The 23,309-nt window shown below is 41.8% G+C and overlaps 1 pseudogene; it reads right to left on the reverse strand.

The window, feature by feature from the left end:
- Window positions 1-23,309, reverse strand: part of LOC101939189 (dynein axonemal heavy chain 11-like) — a 197,639-nt pseudogene that overhangs the window by 15,381 nt on the left and 158,949 nt on the right.

Genomic DNA, 23,309 nt, shown 5'->3' on the forward strand with positions numbered 1-23,309 from the left:
CGGATGACATTTTTGAACCATATTTTAGGAGCTTAATTTGATCAAATGATCCAAGGGAACTCCCAGTAGATACCTCTGATTTAATGCTAGATGTGTTCTAATGGTTAGCATCTCTGACAATGAAGTTTTATTCTGCTCCAGTTAATTTTTAGGTAATACATGCTTTATTTTTGACATGAGTCAGGAATGCAGGTCCCTTTTTCGGCAGTTCAGTTAGAAAGTAAAATAAAATAAATTACAGCGCTCACCCTTGCAAAGTGCTGAGCCCCCTCAAAGCCAGCAGAGGGTGCTCAGCACCTTGCTGGATCAACCCCGTAATACATCTCCCAATGCGATAGACTTCACAGTGACCTGTTGGTGACCCGGAAGGAGTTGAGGCAAGACACAGCTAAAGGACTGATATTCGGATTTGGTAAATACTAGCAGTGTCTGAATATCAGCTTTCACGGCCACTTTCCCCTTCTCCACATGGGGAGCCCAGTGCTTAATTTGAATGAAAGAGGTGTGGAGCTCAAGCAATTAGGTGCTGGGGTTCAAGCAATATTTTTGACATTAAAAAATGATACAGCAAGCTGAGAGGTACCGGGGCTTAGCCTTGCCAAGCCCTGGCACAAATTAAGCACTGACTCAACCTCCTCCTTCCCCACAACACATGTTCAACAAGCCAAACCAACTCCTCTCCTAAATTTACCACCTTCCTCCAGGACATGGCAGCTAACATCCCAATAGGTCCTCGGCCCTTCTCCTCTGTCCCCATTTGTTATTGTTTTTTTTCCAAAAGGAACTTGTAGCTTGTGGGGAGGGGTGCTAAGGCCTGTGCCCATCATACAACCCCCTCCATGAACCCAGGAGAGCAATGTCTGGGTTGAGAAGCAAAGACATAACAGAGAAATTTCCAGCCGTGCGAAGAAAAAAAAAGCATTTTATACCAAATCAGAAAACATTACACAATGCTCTTCCCTCGCCTCGTAAGAACAGCCATTTGGGTCAGACCAAAGGTCAGTCTAGCCCAGTATCCTGTCTTCTGGACAGTGGCCAATGCCAGGTGCTTCAGAGGGAATGACCAGAATAGGAAATCATCAAGTGGTCCATTCCTTGTCGCCCATTCCCAGAATTTTGCAAACACAGGCTAGGGCCACCATCCCTGACCATCCTGGCTAATAGCCATTGATGAACCTATCCTCCATTAATTTATCTAGTTCTTTTTTGAACCCTGTTATGGTCTTCGCTTTCACAATATCCTCTGGCAAGGAGTTCCACAGGCTGGCTGTGTGTTGTATGAAGAAATGCTTCCTTTTGTTTGTTTTAAACCTGCCACCTATTAATTTCATTTGGTGACCTCTAGTTCTTGTGTTATGAGGAGTACCCTTAAATAACACTTCCTTAATTACTTTCTCCTCCCCCGCTGGGTTCTGTGTGTGTGAAAACCATGCCATCCTTGGATGACCCAGTATATAATTTTAAAAATGAATCCAGCTCCCACATTTTGCTCCCAGGATGGCTAATGGGAAAATCAACTCTCTTCACTGGGATAACTTTCCAGGGATGATATTGTTTTTGTGTCCTTAAGAAAGCAACTTTGAGTGACTGGGAGTACTGTGGAAATTGCACACTCAGCCCCAGGGAGCATCTCAGACTCAGGGTGACACTGATGGACCAAAGACCAACTCTCCAGGGGCCCAGTAGAACAGTCCTTCAGCATAAGCAGCTCAAGCACCAGTATGAAGTGCTAGTAAATGTACAAACCAGTTCAATCTCTCCCTCCCTCAGTGGGAAGAGAGGAGGAGGAGATATCTCTATGGCAGAATCTCTCCTCACACTCAGCAGATCGGGGCCCTGCACATCGTAAGGTTAGTTCCGCATAGCTAAAGACTTATGGAGCAAAGTGTTGTGGGGGAAAGAGATCATGGACTAAGCAAATACGTGCATGAGCACACGCCCACCCAACAACATACAAAGGTGTGTCCGTAACAGACATACCGCACCTGGAAAGCTAACTGGGCTGTGAAGGTAAGCTTGTCTTTTTCAAACAGACCACGACTGATGTAAATTAAATTGGAGTATGTCACACACTCAATCAGGTTGTTTACGCGCTCCCACCCATTGTCAGAGGGTTCTGCCTGCTGCACTGCTTTGTGAAATACAACATAAAAAGCCTGTGACAGAAGGGAGACAAGGGTCTAAGCCAATGGTAACACTGGATTAAAACAGCAGCACACAAACATATTGATCTCTTCCTGAATAGTAACCCGGAGTGAGAACTGATATATTGGATTGATTTTATTCACCTCTTCCCTGGGAAGCTCTTGCCACTACTGGCCGATAACGTTCACAAGCCTCATTGATCCTTACTTTGTTGACTTTTGCTTCCAAAACCTGCAATATACCAGAGATAGAGAAACTATGTGTGAAGAGCTGGGCCTGGCCTGAACAAGACTGACAGGATTCAGTGAGCAGCCCTGCAACAGAGGCCTTGGGAGAAGCCAGAGGGTTGGAAAATAATGGAGGTAGCAACAACTTTTGGGTCTGGATCTGGAAGGTTCTGAGAGCCTTAGATTCTGCAAGGTTCGAGATGTGACGTACTCTCAACTCCCATTACAGTCAATGAGAGCTGAGAGCATTCAGGACCCAGCAGGAGGTGCTCACCCTTTGAAGGATCAGGCCCTTGAGGAAGCCAAAGATTAAGAACAACTTGAACTTGTTTTCCCTGCTTCAGTTACTTTTCAAATCATTTTAGGGCATTAGAAATTCAAAGGGCCGCATCCTAAAATTGTTTTACATGCAGCACTCCCAATAAGGCAATGGAGTTTTGAGTGCAGACATTGCAGGATTGAGTCGCAAATATTTAATTTCAACCCATTTGTTTCTCACTGCTCAAACATTTAAAAAGAAAGAAAGAAAATAAATCAGTGATTACTTTCCCTCAATGGGTTTTGTGAACTGAGAATAGAGAGAAGACACAGAAAGTATCCAGCTTCTATATATGCCCATAGCAAATGCAGCTGCTTGTAACGTGCTAGAACATCTGCAGGAACATGACATTCATGCAGAATCACACACATTAGAATATAGCTTTATCGAGAGAACAGTTTAGTTATGAAAGCAACATAAATCTATTTTATAATAGCTTTGTCCACCACCTCCCCTTGCTCTCTGTTCATAATTTTAACTGAAGAATACTGTCAAACTGGTCATAATGGGACAAATCCTCAAGTCCTTCATCACTTTTTCCTCAGTCTTTAGTAGTTTGAGTAATGTCGTGTAAAAAATGACTAGGGATTTCAGGAGTTGGCCCTTTTTGCATTAATAGCCACTCTGTAATTATATCTCTTCAGGAGAGGCATGAAGCTACCAAAAGAATAACAGGCGGAAGACATCAGTGCCTATCTGAAACTGAAACAGCTAACCTCATTCCAGGCAGAGCTGATCACATTTTGTAAGAGGCACTGCTAGTCCACAGAAACTAGGCAACAAGGACCCGAGTTTCTATTCCCCTGCACCTTGCATAGTCATTTACATCAGTGAAAGGTAAGTGGTAGAAATGTTACCATTCCAACTTTACACTGCTGTAAATGACGGCACAAGGTCCATGGAAATGGACAATCAGGCCCCCAAATGTGAATTTTTGCAGAGTAAAAGGCAACCCCTTCCCTGGTTCCTTTACAAGTCCCAGCTAAACTCTCTTCCTTAGGATTCACACTCAACCATTTTTAAAAGCAAGTGTTCTAAAAGGTTCTTTTAACTCCAGACTGTCATATACAACCTGTTTATAAAGAGTTCTGATGCTTTAGTTTATTCGATGGCTTCTTTTGAATGAGGCTTTTAATTGAATGTTTGCTATCTACTGCTTTTGCATCAATATAGGCTGTTTCCTGAGGATTTTTATAGGGGAAACTTTGGCAATGATTTATGTTAGTTTAAAGTTATCTAGGAGATGGGTAAAGATGACCCCACAGTAAGATGAATACAAGCCTGCAGCTAATGTGCAGATTCACAATTTACTGGGTTCCTTGGAAACATCTTACTCACAGTCCCCTAAGGAGAGTCCAGGCAGGATGCATACACACAGGGTAATCAGCTCCAGCCACATTCTCTCATTCTTCCCTCTGACTTCAGGGCTCAGACAAGCCTGATGGAAGAGTAGCCCAGCAGGGTTCACAGCTTTCAGCTCTATCTAGTCTCACAGCACTTACTGAATCCTCTCCACCTAAGGAAGACCTTCAGAAGTAAGCGTCTTCCTTTTAAAAAGACACTGTCACATGATTAATGTTCCAAGATATTTCTGTAGTTGTTTGTTGATGTTATCTATTCTGAGTTGGGGAAGGGTTGGGATAATAGCATCTCTGTATTCTGATCTGGCTTGAATGCTGACATTCCTCAGATTTTTTGGTCAAGTCATTTAATCATCACCTCAGTTTCCCTATCTGTGAAACAGGGGTGAAGTATGTATTTTTCTACCTAACAGGGATGAACTGAGGATGAATTAATTAGTTTGTAAAGCACTTTGCAGATGAAAAGGAGATGTAAGTGCTATGTATTTATTACTGATATCACACGACATTTTATACTTATGAATGTAATATTTCTCTCTAAACTGCATATGAACCATGACTTTAAAATGCAATGATTTCTAACATTAGCTTCTTGGTTTGCATACTTAGCACTGTTTGCACAAGAGATGCAATGATGTGCATCAGCATAGCAGAAATTAATATAGAGCTCCAAAATGTGTATTGCATTCATCACTTTCCTGTTACCTTCTTGAGTTCCTCAATTTGTATGCGGTTCATTATGCATCCACTGAAAGGGTTTTCCATACTGGACATATGTTTTTACAGTCAGTTCTGACTACTTAAAGCCAGAGAAAACAGCTCAAGTGATTGAATCTGCTTGCCTGCATTTCACTGGAGTAATTCTTGCACTGTTCCCTCCTGTTGTTTTATCTAATCTCCTCGGGTCCTTGGGAGTTAGGTGCCTAGGTGCTTTTTGAAAAACCCACTCTGTGCCTATCTGTATCAGTGCCTAAATACCTTTAAAAATTTGGCCCCTTAGTTTTATGATTGAGCAATGTCAAAACAACCAATAACTCAATACAGTGCAATCTTAACAAAATTCTAAACCAAACAACATAGAAAGATATCAGTAAGCATTTGGCTCATAAGAAACTATGAAAAGAGATGTGTCAAAGAAAAGCTAATTTTCAGTTAACAGTCACATGTGAAATGTAAAACATCAGTCTAATTCTCTTCTTCTTGTAGCTTTTATTTTGAATTTATAAAAGGATTTCATTGTGATGAAAACATTTTAGAATTATCAGGGTACAAATTAGAGAGAGGTTCTACTACACAACATACACATGCAGTTTCACCTATGTACGTAACCGAGCTATTAAAAAGAATCTCTGAAACACACTGAGATCCTCACAGATTAATAAATTGAAAAAAGAAGTGATGCAATAAGTATAATTATGTAAGAAAAACATCTGGTTTTGATCAAAAAGAGCCATTTTCATCTTATCAAAATGATCATTATTGTTGCTGATCTGATTCTTTTCATATTTTACCTTTAGTTCTATTTCTGCTGCTGTGTGTAGTGTTGTTTCCAGCTTTTCAACCAGAAGTGTATCTCCCAAGAAATTACTCTTGGCAGCTGAAAGGCGTGTCAGTAATTCATCCTCAAGCATTTTCAACTCAATTTTAAAATAATTTTGCTGCTTTGTGAGTTCAGACTGAAATGAAGATGGCTAGTTTGCAAATCTATAAATCAAACAAAGTTAATATAGGAAATATCGCATCTCTTTGCTTCAAACACACTGATCTCCTAAGCCTTCATTATAAACCTAGATTACTAGATTTTAGTAATTAAGTTTTGGATTAACATTAAAAGGAAGAAAATGTATAAATGGTGACCTTTTTCTGATTATTATTAAACAGATTTAAATAAGAAAAATTAGCTAATTACTGGCTATAGATTCCATCCTAATAAATCTGAGTTGAACATCCAGATTTATGTCTGACCATATCTTACAATTATTTCTGGGTACACCACACACCAGTCATGTCATCCTCTTTCAGGCAAAAACATGCAGAAGTGGGAAGAAGTCATACACAACATTAATAGCTTCAAAGACATGGAAAACCTGAGGCATTATCCCCTTGGTTCATAGGGGTAGTAGCTGAGCAGACATAGCCTGGGGTGTGCCTTAAGTGTACAGACCATTGATGATTTACAAAGAATCATGGCCGCAAATGTCAGTCTGAGGGAATTCATGTGGCATGCCTACCCCACCAACAGCAGCAGAAGCAGCTTAATGATCTTGCTGGCATTGGTCCTTGGTCTCCAGTTGCAACTTTGCAGTGAATACAATCCATAGACCAGGAGCATGAACTTCTCAGCACTTATCTGTGACAAATCCGTGGGGTTCTGAAAGGATTATGCTATCTACAGGCAGTTCCCCAGGCCCCTTCTGATGACTGATGGCCTCCAACCCCCAGCCAATAGAATCCCACACTTGCAGAGAAGTTGAGGAGAAGCTGCTGGGGAAGGAGTATCAATATACCAGTGTATCAGTAGGGAGGATTCTGCATGTAGTTGCGCTGTGGGGGGTGTCATGAAAAAACACCCCCCCCCCACCCCATGGGTGCAGCAAGTTTTAGCACTATGAAGCGCCAGGGTAGACAGTGCACCAATGCTGGTAGCTACGCCCCTCATGGAGGTGGGTTTTTTTAGAGCACTCTGCCATGACCACACAAGCCATGTTAAAGCGCTGGCGCAGCAGCGCTTTAGTGTTGCCAGTGTAGACTAGCCCTTAAGAAGGCTGTTCTCAATAGGTAGACAAACTGAGAAGTAAGATTTAAAGTTAAGTGGGGAAATTAAGATAACAAGAGAAAAAAGGTGAAAGGATCAGGACAGGAATGTGAGGATTGTGATGACTCCACTTTGTTCCTCAGTTTGACCTGTTTGATTAGGGATCTGGGAGCTGCTGTAATTAGAACTAAATTTCAAGAGTCAGGAATTTGTTACTGTAGCTCACTAACTACTTTCTCCCAGTATGATTAAAGAGTAGAGAAAAGGAACTGAAGGAATTCTATGCTATTCCATTAATAGAGTTCTCTCTTGCCTAAATTGTAGGTAAGAGCTGCATTATGGCAACTTTCCCAGGGTTATGCGAGTTAAAGAGATTAGACAAGCCGGGTAACATAACAAGCTAGCGTGCATGAGCCCTATAGTCAGAAACAATCTTGGGCAATAGAGGCAATGACCAAGAGAGATGGGATATTCTCAGTCTCTGGCAGGGCCATGGGATGGAAGGGAGAATCCCTGGTAGTTGCAAAAGGGCTGTAGGTGCAGCTAAACTAGAGGGAGGGAAAGGGTTTAGGATTGTAATGGGGAGGAGGGGGAAATGCCACTCGATAAAAGGGGAGTGAATAGCTGAGGAACCCACTTATATCAGCCTGTCTCTATCTCAGAGAGAAGGGTACACGACTTGAATGGAGGGGGATACACCTCCCTATGTCAAAATAGTGAAATAAAGAAATCAAGTTAATAAAGTGGAGGATATGGCTCCCTTCCAGCCACTCCTCCTCTTGGGGAGAGGAGACAAGAGCATTGCTAAATGGTGCCTATTTTTGATCGCTGCATGGCAGCACATATGTTGGCATAACCTCTCCGGTGCTACAGTAGGGAAGTGAGGAAGATTCCATATTGGTGTTGTGGAAGCAGAGAAAGAACTGACAGGAAGGGGATGCAATGCATGACAGTTCTTTCTCTGCTTCCACAGTGTGTTGGGGAACACTACTCAGCTGGGTCTCACAAGGTCCCCGGGTAGTACAGCCAGGATTGTGCAGATAGAACCCTGGCCCACACTTTAGTTTTCCCCTGTCATGTGTGTAAAGCCACACATAAGAACATAAGAATGGCCATACTGGGTCAGACCAAAGGTCCCTCCAGCCCAGTATCCTGTCTACTGACAGTGGCCAATGCCAGGTGCTCCAGAGGGAGTGAACCTAACAGATAATGATCAAGTGATCTCTCTCCTGCCGTTCATCTCCACCCTCTGACAAACAGAGGCTAGGGACACCATTCCTTACCCATCCTGGCTAATAGCCATTAATGGGCTTAACCTCCATGAATTTATCTAGTTCTCTTTTAAACCCTGTTATAGTCCTAGCCCTCATAACCTGCTAAGACAAGGAGTTCCACAGGTTGACTGTGCGCTGTGTGAAGAAGAACTTTCCTTTTATTTGTTTTAAACCTGCTGCCCATTAATTTCATTTGATGGCCCCTAGTTCTTATATTATGGGAACAAGTAAATAACTTTTCCTTATTCACTTTCTCCACACCACTTATGATTTTATATACCTATATACAGGGAAGGGTTAAGCAGCTGGAAGATGCAGCTGGGCCCAACCTTTCAGGGGCCATGCAGTACCCAGATGGTAGCACACCCAATCACACAGATGCCGGAGAACTTTGATGAAAAGATACAGTAAATATAGATAAACGTAAATGGAGAGATGGCTGATGGCGTGATAGCAAACTGATTTACCTTTCTTTAGCATATGCCTTCCAAGTAGTGGGTCAGGTACCAGTTCAATGGTTACATCCGAGTTCTCTATCAAAACAGGATCTCCAGCAACAACTACCTGCTCTATAATGTCAACATACCTGTAAAAATCTACAGGGGTCGGGGGAGACATGGACAGAGTGCTGAAGATGTTAGCAGACAACTCAGTTAATTATTTCACTGAATACTTTGATAAACTTATATAGTAAGAAAACAGTTTATTAGAGTTTTTAATGCTTCCTGGGATTTAAAGAAAACAGTTCATTATAAAATTAGCCCCCCGCATCTTTTCAGCAGCTCAACAAATAAATGTTCCTATTCCTACTAATTCTGGTAGCTGCCAACTAGCTTTTATCCTGCCTGACTCAAATGGATGACTTTCAAATCTGAGCCATATCTGCTTTTTATCCATTTGATCCCTCTGGAGCAGGGGGTCAATCAATAGAGGCCAACGTTCATCGTTTGTAAGAATAGTGGCATTTTGTGTGGACATGTATCGCTAGGCAAGCCTTCATTGTTCCATTTAGCAATTGTTGCATCATCCGTCAGCATGGAGATTGGATCAAGACCTGCCGTCATTGGAATGGGGACCTAAAGTAATAAAGGTTAACTTTTAAATTGCTAGTTTCAATGGCTTGTGTGTCACAATATCTTTTCACACATATTTGTAATGCTTGTAAAGAACAAACTGCATCAACAGAAAAAAAAATGCATTACGCTTCTTAACTTTTTACTAATCAACACATGAATGTAAGAAATTGGGTTATAATTTGAAACAGTCAAAAGACAGGGATGTATATTAAACCTTTAGCAGTATAATCAGGACCCGATTGGCCAATTTCCACTCTCAGCTACACTGTCTCATAGCTATAAGAAATCCTTTGTCTTCAAATAAGTTACTGCAGATTAGGGTGGTATAACAGAGCAAAATTTAGCTCTACACATGCCATGTGGGCAAATTACCATGAAAACCTCCTGCTTTTTGTACACCCTGACTGTAGAGTGTTTCAAATTATGGCCTTAACATTATTACATTAATATAAATGTGTATATTTTATTTCCACGTTTTTAAGAAAAAAGGGATTCAGGCCCAAATTTTGCCCTGTATTAGCACAAAGTTGATCTAACACAGGCTAAACCAGCCCATAGGCGAGACATAATCAATTCTTTTTTGTCAAGGTTTACATTTCTTGGTCAAGGTCCAAACTCCAGAGAAAATAATACAAAAATAAAATTAAGAATAAGAGAATAAAAAGATTTTGTGGTCTGTTCAAAAGCGTTCGGAGGTCCAGATTTGGTCCACAGTCTGCCTATTGACTACCCTTGCCACAGAGCTACTGTACTGTTCCTTTGACACCTGCTATTCCACCCATTGTTGCAAAGAGTATATCTGGGGAAATGGAGGACTGTTTTCTTTATACATCGAAAGTCCTTAGTTGCTAGGATGGTCCCTTGGTATTCTTGGGAGCCTGCATAATAATTTAGAGTAGCCCCCAGACTGCTCTAATTTACTGAGGCCAGCCTGGCATCCAGACAGCCCCAGGATCAGGAGAGGATAAAAGCAGTCTAATGCCAACTTTGCACTCTCTTCGCCTCCTGAGCTGTGCCTAGCACTCTCTCTGGTCAAAGCACATGATTCACAAAACACTAATTACTATACTGCTTTCACTGTGAGCTTCCACATTTTCATAGACAAAAGCTACTGTGTGGAATGCCACAGTGAAATTGCAGCACAAAACACTGGTATTATGTAATTATAATATTTTATAATATCTTAAATAAGATTATTACTTTAAACTTACGCTAAGTGATTCATAATAGAAACATCTCAAACAAATTAGTTAATCATATAAAACACTATATGTAACTTTTTCTTTCTCTCTTTCTTTGTAATTAGCTCGGAGACTGGCCCTCAGTCAAAACTAGCCACCTGGAAAGTTTCAGCTTGTAACATTCAGCTTTTTGTGAGTCATAAATGTGCAAAAAAGACTTTTTTACAATAGAAAAAATATCTTTTTTCCCCATCCTTGCATAATTCAATACCAGTGAATGGATTTTACTCAGGCTTGCAAAAAAAAAAAAAAAACACATTTCAACTGAAACCAAGCATGAAAAATTTCAGATGTAAAGGAAATTTTCATCTGAAGGAAAGTTATGAACACGATACAACAGCAGGTTCAGATGGAAGTCTCAATGCAACCTTAACTATAGCATTCACCACGAAACCAGTGTTATAACCGAACACTAAATCTTGCTCTGTGCACCATTGGTGCACAATGGAGGGGCGAGAATAGAGTATTAACAGCCTGTCCCCTCATACAAGCGGCAGGGAAGCTTCTCGCCACAGCACTAAGCAGAATACTGGCTGGGTCTGGCAATTGCTCTGGGTTGCAAACCATTTCCCCAAGGTCTTTGGTTTAGTCTGCATGGCCAGCTCTCATCACCTAGTGAATATGTTTCAAACAACAGTAAGCACTAGCCAGTGGCATAATTTGCTCTTGTTCAGGAGTGCACTTGGCTGATTTATTATTTTCAAATTTACCTTCCTATACAATGAGACATTTGCAGAAAGTACATTTAAGCTACATGGTGAGTCAACAGGTAAAAAAGGAAATACAGCAGATGTTGGATTTTTCTGATTAACTGTGCTTTTAAAAAAATAAACAGTATAAGCATTTCAATTAAGAAGGTGTGTGCAAGTCTTGAATTACCCGCTAGTAAGGCATCCACAGGTTTTGAACTAGCTCATGCCTATATCTCTTTGCAAATGAATCAGCATAAGAAATAAAAGCTGCAGGTAGGAGCATATCTCCACATAGAGTTTGCTCTTGTTTACAATCCTGAGGGACTGACTGAACCCATCTCACATCTTCGGACTAGAACACAAGGATTAAAGATCCTTGTTAATTAATTGTTTACAAACAAACTGCTAAAAGGAAGTTGTTATTGCTCTGGGAACATGTGGGGTTACTCACACGTGTTAGAAACAAGACAAATAGTTTGGAGTTCGCACATAGCAAGCCTCATACAATTATGTTGCACAAAATAGCCTGTGTTCAATGTTATGTTGCTCTAGTGCAGGTTGCTTTTGGCAGTGGGGGGGACAAGATCCAATCAACAGCATAGTAGTAAAGGGATAGCTATGCTGCATAGATGCAGGAATTTCTAGGGAAGGGTTAAAGCTTTGTCTTGAGTCTGGTTGGCTTTGGGGACTGGTAATATCTCTGATATCCAGATGACTTGTGAAAAATCAACTCAGGGCATTAGTGGTGGAAAAGTTGTTGAAAATGGCTGTTTGGTGATTTATATGAAATGAGTTGGTGGCCTCAGTTCTGTGATTAGCAAGCAGATGACCACAGCATTATTGGCACCAATCAGAGGCCAAAGATGGAAGGGATACAGAGACAGAACTAACTTCTCAGGCCCTAGAGATGATCTTTTGTGTCAGGGCTCAGTGACACTGGTGGAGTGGCAGGGAAAACTTACACTGCCATTGCCTGTTTCCGGTTCTTGATCTTGCATCCACTAGAGTCAATAGACTTTAACTATTGACTTTAACTGGTCCATGATTGATCCCTTGTTTCTTTTCCTGTGGCTAGACAACTTCAGCTTCCAAGACTGTGGAAGTACTTTCCCCAGGAATTAGTATACTAACAAATAACCAGTGCTTGTGTTTTCTCTTCTGATGATTTTCAGGATGAAATTCCATTTAGTCTAAAAAATTTAATATACATATTAATGCAATAGAAAGATCCACTTGTGCAGCACTTGCTCAAAGGGAATTTTGGGAACAATTACCTTTCTAGTATTTGCTCGTGCAATGTGCAACTATCACTGCAGCAAGGCTGCATAAAGCTAATGAAATAATATGTTCTCAGCAAAAATTAAGATGAAAAATAATCAATCATCTTGGTCACTAGGGATATGGTCTACACATATTCACTTCATACAGGCCATGCAACAACCATCCAATGATAACAGCTTTGGGTCATTACTGATGTTGGTCAAATTTGATACAATTATGTACAGGTGATAGACTTAGTATCCCACCACCAATCCCTTGAGCTATCCAGTCTCTTCACTGAACTGTTGCTTTGAGAGGTGCCTGGTGAAGGACTTGCCATTAAAATTCACCTGACTGTCATCTTCATCTAGTGAATGACTCAACTTTTCTTTCCTTTCATCTCCGTCTCCTCCTTTAGATTATTTTCATTATACGCCTCCCCTTTTCATCTCTCTGTTGCTATTCCAGTGCTTGTCAACCACAGCAGGGGGTCATGATGGAACCAAACAATATGATACATTAGGCAGAAGAAAATAATATCTGATGCTCCAGAATAACCATTTATTGCAATAATTTTGAAAGATCTGCTGTATTGGAACTTTTATTATTCTGTATTATGTATGTGGTTTAATTTTACAGGCATTAGTTTCTCACTAAAAATATACTATACTTTATAATAATAAAAATAATTAATGGAGATATCCCATCTCCTAGAACTGGAAGGGACCTTGAAAGGTCATTGAGTCCAGCCCCCTGCCTTCACTAGCAGGACCAAGTACTGATTTTGCCCCAGATCCCCAAGTGGCCACCTCAAGGATTGAACTCACAATCCTGGGTTTAGCAGGCCATCGCTCAAACCACTGAGCTATCCCTCCCCCCTGAACTTTCACTTCAGTTGGGATGTTAACATTTTAAATTATTTGATTTTGCTTCTTTAAACAGAAACAGTGGGCCTTTTGCATTCTCCTTCAGTCAGTCAATCCTATCTATGGTTTCTGGAAATGCTGTGCTTTATTTTAAGTTCTGCCAGAGAGACTGAGCAATATAATTTTACGTAATAACAAATAGATTTTTTTTTTTTTGCTGTCCACATATTTGGTTATCCACGTCAGCTTCAAATGGCTGGCTCAAATTGCACAACACCTATAATGCCAGTAAACTATAGCAAGAGATTCCCCAAATGAATTTTAACATGGAATAAAATAGCTGAAAAAAATATATAAGGTAAAAATCTAGTTGGATGATGAATGAAAAATCCATTAGTGAATATGGATTCCCCTGAGCCAACCTGAATCAACAGACAATATGGATTTTTGATAATTCATTGGTTTGCCATTATTTATTCTCTCTCATGTAATACCCACTGCACATCTCAGAGAGCTAATTAGGGAATTATCATATTACTTAACTAAGTAGCCCAAACTGTATTATTCTGTATGTACCCGAAGCAAGGGCAGTATCATTAGCATTGTTTAATTGTTGCAAATAAAGCCATTGCATCTTATTAAATCATCATCATTGTCAATACCTACGATTCACTAGATCCATTCTTTTAATGTTCTTGGATGTGTTAGTTACTAGTAATCTTACAGTTAATATATACCACCGTGAGGCAAAATATAAGAAAATGTAAAGGTCAAAAACATGCTTCTATTATGAAAAAAATGAATGATAATGACATAATTTTTTCAGCTCATCAGGTTCTTTGCTAAGTGCCTCTGTTATTGCCAGATCAATAGTGTATAACAAAGAAATGCTTTCTGGAGGCTGCTTCATTAGCCTGCCCTGTAGGACCTCACCTCCAGACCTTTCACTAATCTGTTGGCCAGCTCAATAGTCTTGTTAGTTCTATTCACTTCTTCCTGGCAGCGGATTTGCTCAGCTGTAGCTCTCTGAAAGGCAGTGGTTAAGGCAGCCAGGTTTGTGTCTAGTTCCTTCAAATAAAAACAGTAAGAAACAACTTTGGACATTGTAAGAACAAGTAAAAATATTTCTGCTGTCTTATTTTATATTTCTGAAAGTTAAATTATACACTGTGAGAAAGATGTAAACATGACTGCTCTTAGCATCCTTTCCCAAATCACACCATCAGATGGTACAGTTGGAAAGCAGTAGGAAAAAGTGTCAGTTCCTGTAATTTTTGATATTTGTTCAAAACAGCATTAAAAAAAGAAACCACAGATTTGATCTCATAAGAGGGAAAGAAGACGGACCTTTTTTTCAGAAAGGTATCTCAAATTTAGCAAGCTTTAATATCATGTATTTCTTATAAGATTGCATACTTTATAGGCGGTGTCAAAAACACTCTGTAGAGAGCTCCATTCGGAAGCTAAAGAGAACAGACAGGTTTAATGATGAGGGGTAAAAATTTGCTAAACAGCATACACTACAAAGTTAGCTCGACGTAAGTCGCCTTGCATCAACCTGTTAGTGTGTGTGTCTACACTCAAATTTGTCTTTGGCTGACATAAGCGCCCACTTATAGTGACACAGTAAGCAGCTCTCCCTTGTGTGCAACTGCCCAACCCATGATGGAACTCCATGTACTAGATGCATTCCCACCTGGGGTAGACAGGCAGTATTGTACCTCCTGGGCCTGTGGGGAGAAGAGACTGTGCAGGCACCGCCACAGACCAGCCATAGAAATATGGACATCTATGAACAGACTGCATGGGGGACAGCTCCAGGCACCAGCTTAACAAGCAGCTGCTTGGGGCGGCCAAGGGAGAGGGGCGGCACCTGCGGCAATTCGGGGGCAGCAGGTCCCTCACTCCCTCTAGGAGCGAAGGACCTGCCGCTGAACTGCCGCTGCCGATCGCGGCTTTTTTTTTTTTTCCAATTGCTGCCGCTGATCGCTATGGGGGATGCAGGCAAAGGGCTAAGATAGGGATCAGCATCAGTGCTGTGTGAAAGTGAAGGAACTGTGGCAGGTGTACTGTAAGACCAAGGGGCTCAATAGATCTGGTGCTGTGCTGTGCTGTAGGGGCCATGTTCACAAGAAGCTGCATGTCATACTTGCTGGAGACTCCATCAGCACCCCGCAGACCATGGAGAAGCCTGAGATAGAGACTCCTGGTATGAAGATGGAAAGGGACATCTAGTGGGTGGGGGGCTCCAGCATGCCACGAGCCAGGACCATTTCAGGTATGTTTACACAGCTCACGGATACCAGCCTTGCAGCCCAGGTTGATGGTCTTGGGGGTAGTGGGACTCAAACTAATGTTCTAAAAATAGCTGTGCAAACAACACTTTGAAGTTGTGGCTCAGGCTGGGGCTTGGGCTCTGAATCCTAGGGATGCAGTGGGGGAAGCTTCAGAGCCCGAGCCACAACTTTCAAGGGTTGCCTACATAGCTATTTTTTAGAGCACTAACATGAGCCCTGCTAACCCAAGTCTATTGATCCAGGCTGGGAGGCTTGCGTCTGCAGACTGTGTAGAGATACCATTCAAGCTTCCACCATAGTCTAGCCATTGGCACCAGCTGAACACGGACGAGTCCAATGAAGGGGAAGGGACCTCAGTAAGTGTAGCATGCATTTTTCCTCACAAAATTTAAATGTAAAGATGGTGACCAGTCCATCCCCAAGTTAACAAGACACAGGTATCAATTTTTCCTTGTTTTACTCGTGTGAGAAGAGGTAGCAGTACAACAATCAGAGGTAGAGTTAGTATCTGCTTTTCACTCCCCTGTTGGGTTAGGCAGGGGGAAGGGGAAGTGGATGGAGAGCAGTTTGTGAACATACAGTAGAACCTCAGAGTTACAAACACCTCAGGAATGGAACCTGGTCATAGCTCTGAAATGTTCGTAACTCTGAACAAAACATTATGGTTGTTCTTTCAAAAGTCTACAACTGAACATTGACTTAATACAGCTTTGTAACTTTACTATGCAGAAGAAAAATGCTTTTAACCACCTTAATTTAGATGAAACAAGCACTGAACAGTTTCCTTACCTTGTCAAATCTTTCCATTATTATTTTTTTTTTTTTTAGTAATTTACGTTTAACACAGCGCTGTACTGTATTTGCTTTTTTTGGTCTCTGCTGCCTGCCTGCGTACGTCCAGTTCAAATGAGGTGTGTGGTTGTCTAGTCAGGTGTTTGTAACTCTGGAGTTTGAGGTTCTACTGTACATAGGGATGTCCCTTGTATCCTCCTGAAAGATCGAGCTGCAACTTTCATGGAGATGCTTTGCAGTCCTCTCTGGAAAATTTAGAGGAATAGCTGCCTTATTTCTTCTTCCAGAGTAGGACACGTCCCCATACCACTCTGCAATGAGTTTGGCTGGCAGTAAATAAGCTAGTGGCATATAGACCCAGATAGCTTTGAGACACAGGAGCAGCTGCGTTATCTGTGCCTTTGTTATCATCAGCAGTGAGATATCAGCTAAAACCACCACAGTTGTGGAAAAATAGTGACAGTATTCAGTGCCATTGCCCTATACTTGTACCCAGGGAATAGGAACCAAATCTGTATTGTTTCTTGCAAACAACCATGCCCCTGGCAGGCCATAGTCACCATAGCTGGGGCAGAAGAGCAGCATAGCAGGAATTGATTAATGGCCCTACATACTTGTATGACAATGTCCCCCACTGTGACCCCAAAATGATTTCCCATTGACCAGAAGCAACATGGCATTCAGGGCCGGCTCCAGCATTTCTGCCGCCCCAAGCAAAAAAAAAAAAAAGAGGGAGTGAGGGACCTGCCGCCCCCGAATTGCCGCAGGTGCCGCCCCTCTCCCTTGGCTGCCCCAAGCACCTGCTTGTTAAGCTGGGGCCTGGAGCCAGCCCTGATGGCATTGCACATCTGTAGACTGCACTTGCCACTCAAGTCTCCACTGTCAGTGCAGCTCTCATTCTGGTGTCCCTGCATTGGAGGGCTGAGGTGAGCTCAGCTGACAAACCCTAGGACTGTTGCCTTTCACAGCCAGAAGCACTGCAGCCACTGCTTGGTGTCCCAAACCTGCATTACGATGAGATCCCACCATTCAGTGCTCATTTCTTGGGCCCAGAAGCAGCACTCCACCATCTGCAGCTGCTTTGTGAATTTTACCAATAACCTTCAAATTGTTTTTCACCACATCCTCAATAAACTATCCTCATATCCTCCATCCTTCCTAAGGGTCTGTAAATCAGGAAAATCATGTGTCCTGTTTGCAATGTTCATGAGAATAGTGCCATCTCTGTGGGTGCCCTGGTTCTGTCAGAGATGGTGGACACTAACAAGTGCTACATGGGTTTGTGGGATTAAAAAAGAGGCGCAAAAACTTCATTATCAGATGAAGAAAGTTGCATAATGGGAAGTTGACCCTCTAGTGCCCAGAGATCCCTGGGCAACTCATTTCTACCCCACAACACAGTTGTGTCAAAAGGAATTGTGTCAGATGGCAGTGCCTGGCACATGGTATTCCACATGGTGCATTGACAAGCACGCCTGGTAAATACCTGCAGCATCCATGCAAGCAACCAAGATGCATATGCACAAACTATATACAAACTTCAGTGGCTGTATGCTGCTGTAATTTGCGTCAATCACAGTTTGTAGCTGTAGCCATGGCCTTAATAAATAAATAAATAAATAGTCAATGGGATTTAGGCTCGTATGTCGCTAAGTCACTTTTGAAAAGTGGCTTCCCAGTCGGGTGCTTTTGAACATTCTACCTCAGATTTGGCAAGAGGAAGCAGCTTGGGTCATGATCCAACAATGCACTTAAACACACTCTCAACTGTATGCGTGAGTAGGCCCGTTGGATCAGAGCCTCTTTTGTTCCCAGAGGACGGAGCGGAACAGCGAGTTCAGCACAGATGGTTGGGCATGAGCACTAGTGAGAACGAGATTTCCAACTCAGGAGCATCACAGCAAAGGAACACAAATGACTCCAAGACGAGAAGCGCAGAATGACTTGGCTAGTGAATGGGTTGATGTGACATTAATAAATGTGTAGAGAATTTTGAAAGCCAAAAAGGCAATTTTAAATGTACTGCAAGGCCCCAGATCCAGTGAAGTGCTTAAACAGAGGTGAAATTTGGAACATGTGCATACTCCCATTGGCTGTGATCTGGGATTTAAACCCTAAAAATACTGCAATTGTCTGGTATGAGATTTCATAACTATAACTTTAAGAAGAATTTTGGCCTTTGTAGCTGATGGTTAAATCAGGTGCCTTAAGAGCTCCGTGTTTCAACCCCAGTTCTGCCACTCACTTGCTCTGTATACCATGGGAAAAAATCAAAACCTCCTTGTGCTGTGGTTTGCCCCTCTGCAAAATGAGGATGATAATACTACTTAGCTACTTCACTGGGGTGTTGTAAAGCTTCATTCATTAATGGTCTCGTTGAAATCCCTGTGGCATTATAGGAGGGTAATGTATATAATACAGAACACGTGGCTGGTACAGAAATTTTATTGGCATGAGTTTGGCATGACCAAGAGAGTTATACAACACAAACATTCCTAACAAGGGCCGTTACGTTTATTTTAGATAAGGAACAATATAACTTCTATATCACACCATCATATTTAGGGTCAGAGCCCCAGGTATATCACAGCAGAGGAGTGAAGAGGCTGGGAGTAAAAGTGGTTTTCTGCTACCTTCCTGTCCACTGCATGGGGCACGTTAGCGCAGCCTCAGGCTCAGGAAGGATTGCCAAGGCACGTTGGCCCAGCTCCTCTTAGGTATTTAGGTACCTAATTCCCATTTAAATCAAGGGGCATTAAGTGCCTAAATACCTATTGACCTCTGGCTCCACCTCTTGTACTGGAGAGGCCAAGATACCAGTCCCATACCTGCTAGGCATTCCCCATATACTGGAAGAAACCTCAGGCAGCATTACATCCCCTTTGCTGGAGAGGCTGAGCATATGGCCATGAGGGTTATGCTGTATATTTAACAAACTTTTTAAAAATATTAGGGAGAGTTGGAACTTTTTTACTGGAATAATTTTGCTTCTCTCTGCCCACTGAGTACAATGAACCAAACTGTAAATCCCTCAGATGCAGAAATATATGGCTAATTGAATTTTAGAGACCTCTAAAATCACGATTTTGAAGTTCAATGTCTCTGAACTTTCCAGGGTTAGAAGCAGGAGCAGCATGCCCCCTGGAATAACTGGGTCATTGGTCTGAGGCTCAGTGTAAGAGCAATGTAATTTTTGGCAATTTTGTTTTTAATAAAAGGCAGCTGTCTGAAGGAGAAAAAATAGGCAGACAGTGAGGAGATAGAGAAGAAACCCCTGTTTGTGATTAATCCACGAAAGAAATAGTTCCAGTTCATGTAGGTTAAATATATGACCCGTGGACTGCTGCCAGAGCCAGTGAACCGCTGGTGAGCTTATGAATAAGAGCTGTTTGGGGAACTGGAAGTTGCCTGGGGGCAGTATTAACTTACCTAAGCAATTTTCTCAAGATTTCATCATATGAAATATTACATGCAAGAAAATGGAACTCGCGTTTAGGTACCACTTTCCCCCTTCCCCCTTTTCTACTCCTTTTTGACATGTGCACCCCTTCCCGTGCCCACACAGACCGGGTAAGTTGTGGCTGAATTCTAGTAAGGAGAGAACAACAAACTGCAGTGGAATTTAGAAAGCCATGCAGCACTATTTCCTATTCAATTAAAAGTCCAAGACAGTCAGAGCCCCTGATGTGTTACCTTTCATTTGACTACCCACATTTTTGAGTTTCTGTAAATAGTGTACTAAATGGATAAAAGAAGATCCCATTTTTGCTTTTCCCCAAGTTACAGATAACAAGACAAGTCCCTTCCCTTACAGTTTCTGCATATCAATGTGATTTAATGTTAAAAATAATAAAATAATAATAATAATAATAAAATCTCTCTCTGTGTCTCTGTCTTTTTAAAGCATTGCCCTTTTCAAAACAAGGGGAAATTCAGTATAGTTTCAGTGCCACAGTGATCAAACAGTGTCACATCACTATGGCAATTGCTGCCCAGGCCAGGAATACAGATCAGCTTTAATTGTGCAACGCCTTATTGCTGGTGCATGTCAATCAGAACCTATGAATTGAGAAAAATTTGCTCTGTTCATTCTGTTAAATGATGTATCCAATTAAACCTGTTAGAATTCATGATCTTCAGTCAAGGTTAAATGAAAGTAGTTACTCCTGTCAGCTAGGTGATTAAATGCTGCCTACATCAGGCACATTTATGTGCAAAATTAAAATTTTGGTATAAAGCATGAATCTTTATGCATGCCAGTTAATTATCTTGCGGTTCCTCCATTTATTAAATGCCCACTGCATTTCTTCTTAATCATCAGCGTCCTTTCAAAACTTATTTCATAGTCCACATTATGCCAAATTTCAATGTTTAAATGAAATGCTTTATCAATGAAAACTTGCTCTTTTGAAGGATTTGGCTGTTGCTACGCTACTAAAGATGGCCATTATTAATAGTTTTTTAGCCATTATGCAAAAGATCTATTTGTGTTGTGTTGTATAATTCTGAGTGACTGTGATAGGAATCCCTTGTGTTGTTGCTGTCGGTCATTGCCTCATTCTCTGCACCTAACTGGGACTTGTGCTGCATATCAGCCAACTCCAACAAACACCAAGACAGTAATATACAGTGCTACAAAATTAGCATAAACACAACTGCTATGGGGACAATTCTGACTCCCTACCCTATGTGGGAATGGAAGGCCTGGAACACAGACAAATTCAGAGCAGTTTCTCTGTGTGGGGGGAGAGAGAGGGAGAGGAGGGGCAGGATCTGGGGAGCCTGCAGGATATCCATAGCCTCTGCATGTCAGATAAGGATTTCCTTGGAAGGAGGGCCAGTGGATTCACTGGCCAAACACCCATACCTAAAAGAGAACGTAGCAGCTATGAGGTCTACACAGCCTAGAGGAGGAGCTCTGCCGCTGCTCCATATTATGGGGTGGATAGAAGACTTTGCTCTCTTCCTCCCTCCTCCAGTGCACAGTCTATTTACTCTGGCTATGTGCTCTGTCCAGGATTTGCACAAAGTCATTCACTGTACCTCAAAAGTATTGTTTGAATTAGGAGCAAGAATTATGTATTGCATATTTACTCTTGTAAGGGCTAATAAAGCCAGGCTTTGAATGCTGCATGCAGTGTAGAACCAGGATACAAATGTGTGTAATGATCAATAAATAACTAGAAACATATACAAAAAAAGACTGTGTGAAATACTCATTTAAAAAAACTACAGTGTGGCACTAACTTTGCTCGTACAAGGGACATTTCTTCCTATGGTCTGAAATATTCTAGGTAGACATTTATTCCTTTTCATTCTGAGACGGTGTTAAGAACCCCTCTTATAAACAATCAAAATTAAAAATCTACCATGCCTGTTTACTGACAATTAATGAATAGTATTTAAATCAGACTGGGAGATAAACTAGTTTAATATATTCTACTAAATAAATAAGCATGCCGCTGTTATTAAAGGTAAATGCCCACAGTAGTTTTCTACTTGTGGAGTGTTATAAATGTAATTTTTATTCACATAACATGCTTAAAAACACAGCTAGATAAAATAAATATTGAGGGTGGCAGAAGGAGTACCACCAATGGAAAGACTGGTAAAACCAACTTGCTAGTGTGTACAGCTCTATCTTTGACAGTCCTCTGGAATGCTGGTTTGAATCTTAAAGGTGATTGATGTGATTTGATTTATTCAGGATCATACCAGAAAATATCTGTTCAGAAAGTATTTCCACAGAAGCTTACCCAAATGGCAGTGTTCTGTCACTCAACATATATTTCTAGGCATTCAGTAAGTTTCCTGCACAAATCTTTTGTGGACTGGAGCCTGTAAGCCAATCAATTCTAGCTGAACTTTGGCTTCAGCTTTTTTGAGTCCAGCTAAAAACAACATGTTTGTCTCTTTGAAAAAAATATCTGAAGCTTCTTGATCCATGCAGCAGCACACTGAAGGGTAACTATCACAATCATATTTCTGGAGTATCTGAAAAATGGAAAAGGTCACTCCACTGAAGCTGCCCTGGAAAACGCCTGGAGATCGAAGGAAAGGCTTCCCTTTGCTCGCCCCCTTAAACAGCTAAAGACAAAGCCCTCCTTCCAGTCCCAGGCAGCTGCAGCTCCTCTCCCCTATCAACTGCAAATAATGGACTTTTCTCTTTTGGCAGCCGTGAGAAATAAAACTCTGCTCCCTCCTCTCTCTGGCAGTTGTTTACAACCACTCCACACCAAAGTTCAATATTTTTAGGTATCTAAATATAATGCTGTCAGCCACTGTGAATAAAGGAGTATCATCAGGCTTGCGGACAACAGAATCCTCACCAAGCCTTGCAGAGGGTGGTGACAAGCCTTGAAAAGTGAACTGCAAAATAAGCCTTTCACTAGCTTCCCAGAAGGCTGATGCTGAAGCGCCTGGATTTGGCTCGGCCTGTCTAGCGCATAAATGTTCTTTATTCTTCTTCCTCCACCCACACTTAGCACTATGCCACTCCTCCAGACATACAGAGGCCAGGAATTGCAGGCTGTATGCTACAAACCCAACATGTCCTTGCCATTGTTAACTGTTGCCATGTGCATCAGTATGGATATTTAGCTGGATATTTCTGCTCAAGTGCTCCCCAGCAGAAGTTCTCAAACTTTTTTGCTGTGTCCCCCTTTGGAGATTCATGTCCCCTCTTTCTCAGAAATTGTGTTTCCGTGGATGCCTGGGGTCTAGCATCCCATCCCATTCCTCCCGCGCCCAGGACATGCTCTGGGTTGGCAGCCCCAGCAGGACTCTGAGCTGCACCCTCTTCTTGTGCCTCTGTCCCATAGACCCCCCAGAGTCACACACAGGCCTCAGGCTCCTCCAGCCCTGGTGCAATCCCCAGCATGCATGAGCAAGAGCCTGTGTAGGCAGGAACTACTTCCCCAAGGAGAACATGCACATCGGCCTCTGGAGAAGCGAGCGAGCTAGAATGTCTCCCCCACCTCCCAAACAGAGAGAGGCCACTCCCT

This window comes from Chrysemys picta, chromosome 11, assembly GCF_011386835.1.
Source record: "Chrysemys picta bellii isolate R12L10 chromosome 11, ASM1138683v2, whole genome shotgun sequence".
Lineage (NCBI taxonomy): Eukaryota > Metazoa > Chordata > Testudines > Emydidae > Chrysemys > Chrysemys picta.